The following is a 14665-nucleotide window of genomic DNA, read 5'->3' on the forward strand; positions in this document are numbered from 1 at the left end:
GTGGGGTAGGTATAGGACAGATGTTAGGGGTAGGTTCTTTACTCAGCGAGTCGTGAGTTCATGGAATGCCCTGCCAGTAGCAGTGGTGGACTCTCCCTCATTATGGGCATTTAAGCGGGCATTGGATAGGCATATGGAGGATAGTGGGCTAGTGTAGGTTAGGTGGGCTTGGATCGGCGCAACATCGAGGGCCGAAGGGCCTGTACTGCGCTGTATTGTTCTATGTTCTATGTTCTATGTTCTATGGGTGTCAGGATCCCTTTAATATCTGCCCAAGTTGACCGTTCCTCACGTGTGAACTCAGACACTGTGGCCAGGATTTTCTTCTTCAGACAGAGTTCTGGCAGTGTGTGAATTTTGCCCTCTCCTTCAGATCTTGTTCTTGAAGTTCAGCAAGCTCCATGCAGAATTTCCATCACCAAGACAGGCCCAATATCAGCGCTGATGGTAATGCCACTGGTGCAAATGTCTGAAAATACAACAATGGACTTAAAGGCAGCGGTAGCACAATGAGAGCAGGTACAGGTAATTAGGGTTTCAATTTTCAAGATCTTGCTGAAGTTGGCAGAGAAGCATCTTGTCTAGATCAGCAGGCTGCTATTAAAAGTATAGAGACGTGGAAAGATCTATGACACAGAAGAGATCATTTGGCCCATTTTATCTGTGCTAGCTCAGATGGAACTATTCAGCCTAAACCCATCTTCTAGCTCTTTATCCTTAGCGCTGTAGTTTTGACACTGGAGTATATATTGAAGGGTTTCTGCCTCTACCATCCTATCAAGCCAGGAGTTCCAGATCCTTACTGCCATTTAGGTAAAAGAGTTCTTTTCTGCTCCTCCTTCCACAAATTATTTTAAATTAATACCCATGAGTGGTTGGTCTCTAATTTAACGGAAATAGCTCCTTCCTATTCACTCCATCCAGTCCACTCATTTCACATTTTAATTGAATCTGCACCCACCCTCGGTCCCAGCCTCTGAATTAAACAAACTGACCGTATCTCACCTCTTCTCAAAGCTAAAGTTCTCCATTCCTGGAAACATCCTTATAAATTTCTTCTCTACCCTCCCTATGTGATCACACCTACCAATATTGTGATGACTGGAACTGTAAGCTGGTGCTATTTATAAACTCCGGTATCATGTCTTTGCTCTGATATTCCAGGTCTTGGTTATAAAGGAAAGCATCCTGGATGAATTTTTGTCTTCCATTCTCTTTTTTCACAGGATACTACAACCAACCTTAATCTGTTTGACCGACTATGACACAGACACCATCGGAATGGGACATGGGATAGGCATTAAAATTAGATTTTAACTTACCTTTCACAATTTTTGGGGGGAAGATAGCTGTTTGTAATATCGCATAATCTCCCAGTTGAGACCAGATATTTGATCAGAGTAGGGGTTGAACTCATGCCCCTTTCATCTGTGTGTATACTCTCCTTACCAGCATAATCATTAGCAAAGCCTCCTGAATTGGAAAAAAAGTTAACAGTATATAAATACTTTTGCAGTTGAACTTCAGGTAATACTCAGGTGGGGTATATCTTATAATTATGGCATCAACACAAATAGGAATGGACGAGTTGAGGGGTCTTGATTTGCAATGGTAGCATCTCTATCTCTGGACTAAAAAGTTGGGTTCAAATCCAAACTGCCCTAGAGGCGTGTCTCAAAACACCTAAATTCCTAAAATAATTAGGAATGCAGTCACTGACTTGTACACCAAACAATTCTCCATTGATTAAAGCTAATGGAAAAGGAATAATTTGGTAGTGATTTTGGAAGGGAGGTCAACATAGCCCAATTCCTCAGAGAAACTAGGCATCTGAAGTGTCAAACTGGAAAATTTACTGTAATATGTATAATAGAATGAGGATATAAAACAATGACAGTAACACTAAATTCTAGTCACTGTTGTAATCAAATATTGCAGATCTGGAACATGTTTTTGTTATTTAGGTACCTGACTACAATATTACACATTTCCTGTGTGCTGATTAAACAGGAAGCAACCCTTCGCACTGTGATGAAATTTTATTTGCGAGAATTTTCCTTTACACATCTCCTGACTAGGACTGATCAGAATGTAATTGCAATGACAGCTCATAAGGTAGAAACATTTACCCAATCAATATCAGCAATAACTTATGTTTGTACAGCATATTTGACATAATAAAATGTCCAAAAGTGCTTCACAGGAGTAGTGCAAAACAAAATATCTTAGCAAGTTACATGGGAAATATTAGGTCAGTGACCAAATGTTTCGTCACAAAGGTAGGTTTTGAGTAATTAAAATGCAGCACAATGCAAACAAAACATATGCTCGATGACCATGTTAATAATGAAACTTGGAAATTATAAAGTTGCTGCCCCAGAATCAAGATCAGGGAATTTCAGAAAGAAAAATGGAATAAAGCTAGTGTCTCACTGCAGGTGTATTACTCTTCCTAATGTTGTGGGAACTGCTGCTTGGTACTATATCTATTGCAAACACTAGTTGAGCAAAATCAATTTTAAGATGGAAACTGGAAGTCTGATACCATTTAGCTGACCTCCGTTTGGCATTCTAATCAAATTGTTTGAAACTTGCATAATCACTGAAAATACATCACAGTGACTAAGTACTAGATGATGATTCATAGTTACAACATAGCCTCAGTCACCACTTTTGTTAACTGGAAATCAATTGGTATCACTCTGTGAAATATACTGTCATTATTTCATAAACAGGGGATCACTGGGTTAGGAAGAACCGGAATGATGATGAGATGTTCTATATGATCAGCATCTCAAATAGGTTCTCATCATCAAGCTGTTACTGCCTAGCTTCATGTGCTACTCCCTGTTTAGAACTCTAAACGAGTTCCTGGTTGGTGGGGTTTATCACCCTTAAGTGGCAAGAGATTGTAGCAAGAGATGGTAACTTTGACTTCCAACCCCGTAGCTACGTGTTGGCCGATTAAGTATATGTTGGCTGACAGTGTGGAAGATCACAAATAGTGGCAAAGGACTGAATGAGGATGTTAAGGGTAGTTCAAGATCTGACCATCTTAGCAGCTCATCTAGAAAACGTATTATTTCAAAATCAAACCTGCACCCTTTCATTTGCTTATCATGTGCATTGCAGTAGTGTAGTACTACTGCCTTAGGTGAGGGTGCAGAGGTTTTGCATTGACAAAGTCATTAACCACAACAGGCACACCTATGGTGATGGGGTCAGATAGAGCCTACTGGCAATATTCAGGTTTAGCTTTATACACAGGCTGACACAGGCAGACAGTCATTCTTCACAGATTGTATCAGATGATGAGTTTACATCGTCCTAAGCTGATCTTTACAGTTACAGTGCTGCTCTCAGTCTGGTGAAGGAGAACGAAAGGAACATGAAGCACAGCTTGGTCTCCCAGCCTCTGTCAGGTTTTGACTCATATAGAATCATTAAATCCCTATAGTGTGGAAGCAGGCCATTCAACCCATTAAGTCCACACTGACCCTCCGAAGAGCATCCCACCCAGACCCACTCTATCCCTGTAACTCTGCATTTCCCATGGCTAATCTACTTAGACTCTCCACGCTTCAGGCTCACTGCCTTTATTCCTGATGAAGGAATTTTGCCCGAAACGTCGATTTCGAAGCTCCTTGGATGCTGCCTAAACTGTTGTGCTCTTCCAGCACCACTAATCCAAAATCTACTTAGACTGCACATCCCTGGGCTCTTTGGTCAATTTAGCACAGCCAATTCGCTTAACCTGCACATCTTTTGGACTATGGCAGGAAACCCAATCTCACAACGGGAGAATGTGCAAACTCCATACAGACGGTGGAACTAAACTTGTGTTGTGAGGCAGCAGCACTAACCATGAACCATTAGCTCCTGGGTAGTCATCCATTGATTTGGTCAAAATGTAAGAACAATATTTCTAATGTAATGCTCAGATCATGGGATGTCAGGTTTTCTGGTTTTGTGGGCGGCACGGTGGCACTGCTGCCTCACAGCGCCAGAGACCTGGGTTCAATTCCTGCCTCAGGCGACCCTCTGTGTGGAGTTTGCACATTCTCCCCGTGTCTGTGTGGGTTTTCTCCGGGTCCTCCGGTTTCCTCCCACAATCCAAAATGTGCAGGTTAGGTGAATTGGCTATGCTAAATTGCCTGTAGTGTTAGGTGAAGGGTTAAATGTAGGGGAATGGATCTGGGTGGGTTGCGCATCGGCGGGTCGGTGTGGACTTGTTGGGCCGAAGGGCCTGTTTCCACACTGTAAGTAATCTAATACAGACAGTTCTCTTAGCCAGAATACTGGGCAGCCCCAACATTGATATAATTATTCCAAGGGAAAAAAAGGCTTGCTGAGGAGACCTAGCTTGTGGTTGGTGCAGGTTATAGATTCTATCAAATTAGCATATCCAAAAATCAGCCTCAAACAGGCATGATCTGAACTAGCACACAAACTTGATTCCCTTCTTATTAGAATAGTTGATTGAGCTCTTGCTCTTTAATTATGTTTTGACTGTATCAGAACCCAGTGAGACATACAAATGAGGTCAGACAACGTTGATGTAATGACCTCAGCAAGATAATTGAATATAATTTAATAAATGAATACCCTGTCAGGATAAGCTCATTATTCTTGATGATTTCAATGGTCACAGATTCTAATACATGGAGAGGAGGATGAGAATGCTTAGGTATTGGCAGAGCAAACTCAAATGGCCAGCTCATTACCTCAGAGTGTGGCAAGTTTCTCCGAACCAACAAGGACACATGGCTGAATTCTCCTATAAGCAATGGTGAATCTGTTAGGAAAACAAGTTTGGAAAAAATTTAATTCTGATTTCAATGATTGAGCTGGTCAGGTCCGAAAGGACATAACTGCTAGACTGAGTCTGCGGGAGGTGGTGATGGAACCAACTAGAGGGAAAACGTACTTGACGTCATCCTTACCAATCTGCCAGCTGCAGATGAATCTATCCATGAGAATATTGGTAAGAGTGGCCACCGCACAGAACTGGTGGAGACAGGTCCTGCCTTCATATTGAGAATCCCCACCACATTGTGTGGCATTAAAACCATGCTCAATGGGACAGACTTTGCATAGGTCTGGCAACTCAAGACAGGGCATCCCTGAGGCACTGTGTGCCATCTTCAGCAGAAGAATTGTGTTCCAGCACAATATGTAACCTCATGGCCCGACGTATTTCCCATTCAACTATTATCATCAAGCTAAGGGATCAACCCTGGTTCAATAGACAGTGCAGAAGGGCATACCAAAAGCAGCACCAGGCATACCTGAAGATGAGGTGTCAACCTGGTGAAGCCACCTAACAGGACTACTTGCATACCTAACAGGACTACTTGCATACCAAACAGCATAAGCAGCAAGTGATAGTCGGAGCTAAGTGATTCAATAACCAATTAGCATATTTAAGCTCTGCAGTCCTGTCACATCCAGTCATGAACAGTGGTGGACAATTATACAACTCATGGGAAGAGGAGCCTCTACAAATATCCCCATCCTCAACTTTGGTCTGACAATAAATCTGATGAAGAAAGAGTTCTTTTGTAAACACAAATCTGACCATAAATTGGTGAGGAAGAGATTAAATCGAGTTTGTGAGTTAGCAAATCAGCACCTAAAGAGGGCATAGTGTAGAATGAAGTAGGTGGTAGATAAACGCCCTGAGACTCTGACATTTTCCCAAGGGAATGACATGTTAATACTGTAACCAGTGATAGGCGATCCCTTCAAAGCCAGGTTTAGTGATCCCTATCAAATTGAGAAAGAGTTGATGCAGGTGAACTATCAAGTAAAGATGCCAGGTAGAAGAAAAAGATATATGGTATGTCATGTGAACATGTTGAAACTCTATTAATCTAGAGAGAAAGAACTGGAGTAACAGGTGTTTGTTACTGCCACGCAGAGTGAGGAATCAAATCCAGATGATGTGGATTTTGATGTGCCTCAAAATAGATTAAAAAATGAAGATGTCCCTGAGGAATGCGATAGGTTAGTAAGCTATCTGTCTCAGGAGCAGAGAATACAGTTGAAAGATTTGTTAATGCAGTACAAAGACATATGTAAGAATCAGATGGAGAGGACTAATGCTACTGTACAGAGAGTAGAAGTAGGGATTAGTGCTCCAATAAGACAATGCCCTTGTCGGCTTAATCTTTTCAAAGTCAGACAGGTCCAGATGGAGGTGGGGGCCATGCTCGATGAAGACATCATCGAACCAAGCCAGAGCAAGTGGAGTTCACTGATCATCTTAGTTCCCAAACCAGATCAGACTCAACGATTCTGTGTGGATTATTGGAAGGTTAATGCCGTTGCAAAATCAGACGCATATTCAATTCAGAGATTGGAGGACTGTATCGTAAGAGTCAGACGAGCCAGTTACATCACCAAGTTGGAATTAATGTGTGGTTACTGGCAGGTACCTTTATCAGAGATGGTGAAAGAAATTTCTGTGTTTGTAATCCCAAATGGGCTATATTAGTTTAAAGTGATGCACTTTGGAATGAAGCACATACCCGCCACATTCCAAAGACTCAGGAACAGAATTGCGGCTGGCTTAACAAACTGTGCAGTCTATTTGGACGATGTAGTGATCTTTAGTAAGTCCTGGAAAGTTCACATGGTACAGTTGGCAGAGTGGCAATTGAATGACTACGAGAAGCAAAACTGGTGACAAACTTAAATAAAACTGAATTTGCAAAAGCAAAGGTGATGTTCTTGGGTCATAACATCGGTCATGGAAGGTTGACCCCATGGATCTCAAAGACAAAGGCCATCGAGGAATTCCCATTATCAACCTCGAAGAAAGAGGTGCTTCGATTCTTGGGACTCAGCAGATTCTATTGGAAGCTTGTTCTAAACTTAAGCAGCTTAGTTTAGCGAAACCATTAACCGATTTGCTGAAGAAAAACACAATGTTTTGGTTGACAGAACCATACCAGAAAGCATTTTACCATTTGAAATCAATATTAACCACCAAACCAGTTTTAGCTACACCAAAATTTTCAAAACCTTTTAAAGTCGCCATCGATGGTAGTGACATTGGAGTTGGAGCTGTATTCCTACAGGAAGATGAGGATGGGATTGAACTGCCAGTTGGTTATCTTTCGAAGATCAACATCCACAAAGGAAACACTCCACGAATGAATGAATTTGGTACTGGCCATACATTTTAATGTGTATGTTATGAACAATGTGTCGGAGATGGTTGTGTACACGGATCACAATCCGCTTACATTTTTAGAACGCTTTAAGGACAAGAATATGAGACAATTTCGTTGGGGTCTTATGTTATAGACTTTTAATTTAAAAATCATACATGTTGCAGGTCATAATAATGTAATTGCAGATGCGTTATTGCGGATTTAACTGATAAAGTTTAGGTGAGACTTGTATTTTTTTAATGTTTTATATATATATATATGGGTATATGGGAAGAAGTTAAGGTAGACTTATGTTAAAGTTATCTGTATGTTAGGGAAATGTGTTTAAAAAAGAAGAAAAAATTTAGTCATCTTTTGATTTTGATTGTTCATTTTTTTCTTAAGGGGGGAGGTGTTTTGAAGATGTGGGTGTACTGTACCTTTAAGAAAGTTAAAAGCTAGCAGAACTACCTGACAGCACCATCACATCAACAAAGATATAACGTAACATTTAGTTGAGCAACTTGATTAGCTGGTTGCCTGGAAATGACAAAAAAGATTTGAATTAGACCAATCAGTTTAAATTATATTCCAAAAAAGTACCAAGTTCCAATCAAGTTTGTATTTAGTATATTGACAATCTTAAAAGTCAATGGCACAATCCAATGCTTTGGGGGTATAAGACCGGGGAAAATTGAACAGTTGGGAGGAGAAATGCCAAGCCACCAGCTTGTAGACACTGTCTGAAAAATAGCTCTCTTAAAGGTACTTTGATTGATCAGTGACCTGTGAAACAGAAATCCCTAAGAAGAAGAAACGAAGACCGAGGAAGAGAAGATTTGACGTCTGGCTGGTTTTGAAAACTTGAAATTTTAGTCAATCTTAATTATAGAAGAAAAGATAAAAGATAGGTTAGAGGAAGGAGGTGTAAATAGTTGTTAGTTAATTAGTCTCTGTTATACTTTAAGAAATAAATTGTTAATTTTTACTGTAAATAGTTCTTGGCCTCGTGAATTTTCACAGATGACTGCATGGGATAAATCTTTTCTGTGTTGCTGGTTTAAATTAAGCAGGAGGGTTTACCCATGTTGTAACAAAAGTGAGACTTAGTCTAATGTCACATGAGATGACATCAACCTGTACTGTGGACTGATTTTTTTTGTTGAACACTCATCTGTCGAACCAATGAGAGAATCCACTATTTCACTATGAACTCAAAGCTTTGTGTTTGTTCAAAACCTGGGTTGTGCATGTGAATTCTTTGCTAATTTGTTTTTACCAAAAATAAGGAGGAACAAGTACTGCACTAACGTTTCTTTGGGGTTAGTGCACGACAATGCTTTTGAAATTACATGTAATAACATGAGTTATAAAAAAAAATTCGTGCTGACAAAATTTTTGATGTCTGCCAACTTTGTTCCTTAGGTTCCATTGATGTAGATTTTTATAATACAGATGGGTGGCATTCAAATTCCACGTGTAAATGTGATTTGGCTATTTTGCATGCCGTATATAGTCAAGTAATAGCTGATCTCATGTGAAAGTTGCCCCCTATTTTTGGCCAAAAAAATCTGGAATTTTCCATAAATCTCATGTAAAAGTCAACCCAAGTTATTCACAGAAAACAGATCACATTTATGAGTCAGTGTGTCAGCTGTTGTGCTCTGCTCTGAGTTTTCAGAATTACCATAATTCATTGAAAGGCATGAATTTCAGCCACTCAAAAGTATTATCCATGTAGTCGTCGACCCCATAAATTTAAAAAGTAGTCAAAAAACATTGGCCAGTACTCGAATATATACGGTAATTAAGAGTTAATCAAGAAAATTGCAGGAGGTTTCTGCCTTCTGAACAGGAGCATTACTAAAGATTGGATGGAGTGACACAGGTGGCATGCCTGTCACCTTTCTGCTTGAATTTTGCCCTTGATGGGTAAGGTGGCAGCTGATACCCCTGCACTTAAGCAAATTGAGATTCTGCAGTGGCTAAGGAAGACCAATTTTAACGCAAAAGCTTGCTGCCAGTAATATTTTACCCACATTTCGCTACATGGAGAGATTCCCAGGCATATTCTGCTATCCTCTATGCAGGCTTGGGGTTCCCTCTTGAGATTGTGAAAGTTGTTTTGTAAATGTCTACTCTTTGCAAGTGCTTTGAGCAGCCTTAAGTTGATTACCAACAACAGTTTAAATACAAATAAGTCAAATCACTGTTCAAGGTAGATTCAGAAAAGGGAACACTGGCTAATTTGTTTACCTTCTAATTTATAATGCAGTGGAATTCATTTCATTGGGGCACCTTTCTGGAATGTTCCTGCTCTGCCATACAATAATGATCATGACCGATGTGCTTATAGTCTGAATTTCACTGCTCCTCAACTCGTGTCCGATTAGCAGTCTGCAAAGCCATTCATCTGGTCGCACTCTCCTACCTTTTCCCAGTAACCCTGCAAATGCTTATTTTCAGATAATTATCCTTTTGGAAACAATGACAATTTGCCACTGGTTTGTATTCCAGATGCTAACCACAGTATGGGAAGTAAAGTTTTGGAGCAAGACCAAAGAGTGAAATTGTCAGAGACAGCAAGGCCCAGGAGTGAAATAGTCAAGGACAGCAAGGCTTGAGAATGGAACAGAAGTGGTGAGAGGAGCAAACATATCACAAAGACAAGGCAACTTCTGAAATGAATATTTGGTAAAATTTACATTTAAGATAAGTTAATAAACTATAAAATGAGATTGGATCAATTAATTACCAGAAATACATTTGATAATACATTTAAATACAATTTGTATTAAACTAATTAATCGCATAGGGGTTCCAATTAAAATAGTTCTATGATTCTGTAAGGAATTGTGAGATTAAAGGACTATGAATTTTTGAGTGAACTAAAAATATAAGATATACAGATAATAAGAGTTGAGTAAAATACTCAATTAATTTCTATAAAATGAAGTCACATCAGCTGATTGGTGAGTAGCTTCTGAATCTTTATTCAAGTGCTACAATTTTTATATCTAATCAGTTAATAGTCTGTTAAACAAAGGAATGATAAAGAATCTCAGGCCCATCCTGCTCCACACTGGAATTTGTGATGAGCATGAAGTGTCATTAACTGGTGGCTAATGTCATGATGGTGCATTCTCAAAACTGAAGGTTTCGCAGATAACAGATTTCTGGATATTACAAATCAATAGTTTAATGGCATGAAAGTAGGGAGGAAATGAGTGATCAGCAGGCAATCAAGAAGGAGAAAGCTGCTATCGCAGAAGTTCCCTGAGTGCACCTTGCACTCGAACTGGTACTGGTGAGCATTATACATCCCCCAGGGCACAGATCAAGAGCTAAGTTTGTGGAGTAGGAGGTTAGTGTAGGGTTGGAGGGAGCGGGGGGGGGGGGGGGGGGGGGGGTTAGTGAAGGCAGGGAGTTTGGGATGCAGAAATTTGAGAAAGAAAAATTTTATGACGTAAAATAGTTCCATAGTTGATGATTGTTGCCCACGTAGGTACCAATGGCAACAATAGAAAAATAGTGAAATCTTGCTTGAAGAAAGAAATTAGCAAGCAGGATCTCAAACATAATAAGCTCCAATCCAGTCCCGGAGACACATGCCTAGGCATATGAAATTGGATATGACAGATGAATGCATAGCTGGTGTACTGATGCAGAAAATTGGGCTGTAGATTCCTAAGGCATTGGGACTGGTTTTGAGAGATGGAACCTGTTTAGGCATGACAGGTTGCATCTAAATACAGCAAAGTTTAATATCATAGGACAGTTTCCTAGTGCTGTTGGGAGGGTCTAAACCAACTTGGCAAAAGGATGAGAACCAGTGTGTAGCATGAGGAAGAGGAAGCAGAACACAAAGGATTAGTTAGCACTAGATTAAGGAATAATCAAGTATTAAATGAGGTAAGAGTAAGAGGGAATGCAATAGGGTACAACAGAAACCGTTGCCGAAACTCAGCAGTATCTATGGAGCTAACAAGAGTAAACTGTTTTGTGCATCTTCTTCAGAACTGTTCCTAAATATCTGAAAGGAAGAGAAAATGTTTCTTGTTAGATTGTCGATTGAGTCAGAAAATGAAGTAGAACTTGGGGAGCAGGACAGCTATGAATTAGCATGAGGATGGAGAGAGAGAGGTTGAGAATGTGCATATCATGGCACATGGCACTGAGTGTGGATTTCAAGATGAGGCAAGAATGTCTGTCCGAGGAGCGCTTTATGTCAAGGAGATACCCGTGATTCAAAACTGCAGCTGGAATCCAAATGGGGTGAACCTGAGCTGGAATCAGTCACTGAGGAACGAAATATGACTGTGAAAGTGAGTTTTGGCAAATACTTTGTCAAAAACAAGGAGTGATAATGAAAGTAATGATTGTGAACAGGAAAAAAGACGAGAAGTGAAATCCTGTTTGAGAGATGAGCAGAAGTTCTTCAATGTGGCCATACCTGGAAGAGATGTGGCAGAGACTTAAACATTAAAGTAAAACAAAGAACTGTGGATTCTGAAGATATGAAACAAAAACAAACATAACAGGTGAAATTCATCAGGTCTGGCAGGATTTGTGCAGAGAAAGCAGAGTTAATGTTTCGTATTAACTGACCCATCTTCAGAACAGGTTCTGCATCTTAATATATGCTACGAGTGTAAACAACTAAGAGGGGAAAACCTTTCTGGAGTACGTGCAGAGGAATTTTCTAGATCATTATGTTTCTAATTACATGAGGAAGAGATCTACTGTTGGATCGATTTCTGAGAAATGAGTTTGGTCAAGCGGATCTAGAGTCAGTAAGGGACCATTGAAGAAGCAGTGATCTAGTATCATAAGGTTACGTTGGTTATAGAAAAGGACAACAATCTAGAGTAAACTAATTAATTTGAGGAGGGTCAATTTCAATTGGAGAGAATTCCAACTATTTCGCCTTGATAATCAATTGCATTGACATCTCTTAATCCTCCAATATCAATATCCTGGGTGGTTACTGTTGACCAGAAACTGAACCACTCCAGCCATAGATGTACTGTGACTACAATATCAGGCCAGAGGCTGGAAATTTTGCAGTAACTCGCTTCCTGTTTTCCCAAAGCCTGTCTACCATTTACAAGGCATAAGTTATGTTTCAATAAGCACTAGGAGGCCAGTTTTGAATGACAGCAGATTTAGTATGGACGCATTCACTCCACAGGAAGCAAGATATCATGACATCACAACAGTCAATAAGATGTTCTGGATGAAATTGATTTCTGTTTGTACCTCAGGCATGTGTTTGTTTCTTCCATTGGCTTTAACTTCGTTCTGACAATGTCACAGTGGACTTTCTGTACTTTATTTAACATGTTTCCTGAGCTGTGGTGGAATGTTGACCATCACTCCCATAGGAGACATCCTGCTTGTATGGATTGTTCTAGATTCACGTGACATATAACTTCAGCTCTGGGTTATTCCTATCTTCTTGCCACAAAATATTTCAATTTTGATAGCAGCGGATCACCTCTTGTGTCTGTCTTAATTTGTTCTGCCATTACTAGAGTCTTCTCTACTTGTCTGAGATAGAAAACATCTATAAGGACTGTTTCTCATCATTCATTCGGCAAAGGTAATCTAAAAAGTCCATCAGCATTCCCAAGAAAATTTGGCTGCCAATACTTAATTACGTAAGTATGAGCTGATAATATTGCCCATCTCTGTATAAGAGTAGCTTGCTAGAGAAAGTACCCTGTATGAGGCCCAAATATTGTGGTCAATGTTATGCAACTTGTTAAAAGGGTAAATTCCTGACCATATAGGTATCATTGGCATGGTGTAATGCCCAAAAATAGTTCAGAGAATTTCTTTGTCAATCTGTGTTTGGTTCATTTCTGCTTTAACGATCTGGACGTAAATTGGCTTCTCTTCACCATGAGTGAGAAATGACTGCTCCCACTCCAATTAGTGTTGCATTACTTGCAAGTTCCAGCAGTAACTTTGTGTCAAAATAAGTCAGGATTTCTCAATTAAATAAAGCATCTTTGTCTTGTGTAAAGGCTCTTTCATATTGTTCTTTCCAATTCTAATTCTTGTTTTGTCATAATAAATGTCCAATCACTTGAGAATGGTTGGAAAATTTGGGTCAAGCCTACCACAGTAATTTAACAAGCTCAAAGATGATCATAGTATGGTTTACATTTCTAACTGCTGGTATCTCAGTTATCATTTTTACTTTTGAAAGTGACTTCTGTAGTCCCTTAAGATCAAAGGCATGGCCAAAATATTAATAGGAGGATTTTAAAATTCACCTTTGTTTTTGGATATATTATCCCTACAGTGTGGAAACAGTCCCATCAGCCCAACAAACCCACACCAACCCTCCGAACAGTAACGTATCCAGACGCATTCCCTAACCCTATTATTCTATATGTACCCCTAATTAATGCACCTAATTCACGCATCTCTGGACATTACGGGCAATTTAGCATGGCCAATTCACCTAACCTGCACATCTTTGGACTGGGAGGAAACCGGAGCACCCGGAGGAAACCCACACAGCCACAGGGAGCACATGCAAACTCCACACAGTCGTCCGAGGCTGGATTTGAACCCGGATCATTGGTGCTGTTTGGCAGCAGTGCTAACCACTTGAGCTATCGTGCCACCCTAACTCATACATTTTCTCACTCATACGGTCATACAGAATGGAAACAGACCTTTCAGTTCAATAGTCCATGATGAGCATAATCCCAAAATAAACAAGTCCTACCTGCCTGGTCCTGGCCCATATCCCTCCAAACCTTTCCTATTCATGTATCTGTCCAAATGTCTTTTAAATGTCATGATTTTACCCACATCCACCAATACCTCAGGAAGTTCATTACACGGCAACCATCCTCTGTGTAAAAGATTTGCCTCTCATGCCTTTTTAAAAATCTCTTTCCTCTCACCTTAAAAATGTGCCCCTTAGTCTTGAAATCTTTCATACTAGGGTAAAGACAACTACCATTAACTCTATCTATATCTCTCATTATTTTATAAACTTCTGTCAGATTGCCTCTCAACCTCCTACGCTCCAGTGAAAAAGGTCCTAGTCTATCCAGTCTTTCTTTATAACTCAAACCTTCCACACCTGACAACATCCTGGTAAATCTCTTCTGAACCATCTCCAGCTTAATAATCTTTCCCATAACTGGGCAACCAGAATTGGGCACAATATTCCAGAAGAAGCCTCACCAATGTCCTGTACAACCTCAACATGACTTCTCAACTCCTATACTCAAAGGACGGAGCAATGAAGGCAAGGGTGCCAAACACCTTTTAACAACTGTCTCTATATGTAATGCAAATTTCCAAAGAATTATGTACCTGTAACTCTAAGTACCTGTAACCCTTCAACACTAACCAAGGCCCTACCATTAATTGTATAAGCCCTACTCTTGTTTGTTGTACCAAAATTATCCAGATTGAACTCCATCTGCCATTTTTCAGCCCATTGACCCATTTGATCAAAATCCCTTTGAACTCTTAGAAAA

This window comes from Chiloscyllium plagiosum, chromosome 3 (assembly GCF_004010195.1).
Source record: "Chiloscyllium plagiosum isolate BGI_BamShark_2017 chromosome 3, ASM401019v2, whole genome shotgun sequence".
Lineage (NCBI taxonomy): Eukaryota > Metazoa > Chordata > Chondrichthyes > Orectolobiformes > Hemiscylliidae > Chiloscyllium > Chiloscyllium plagiosum.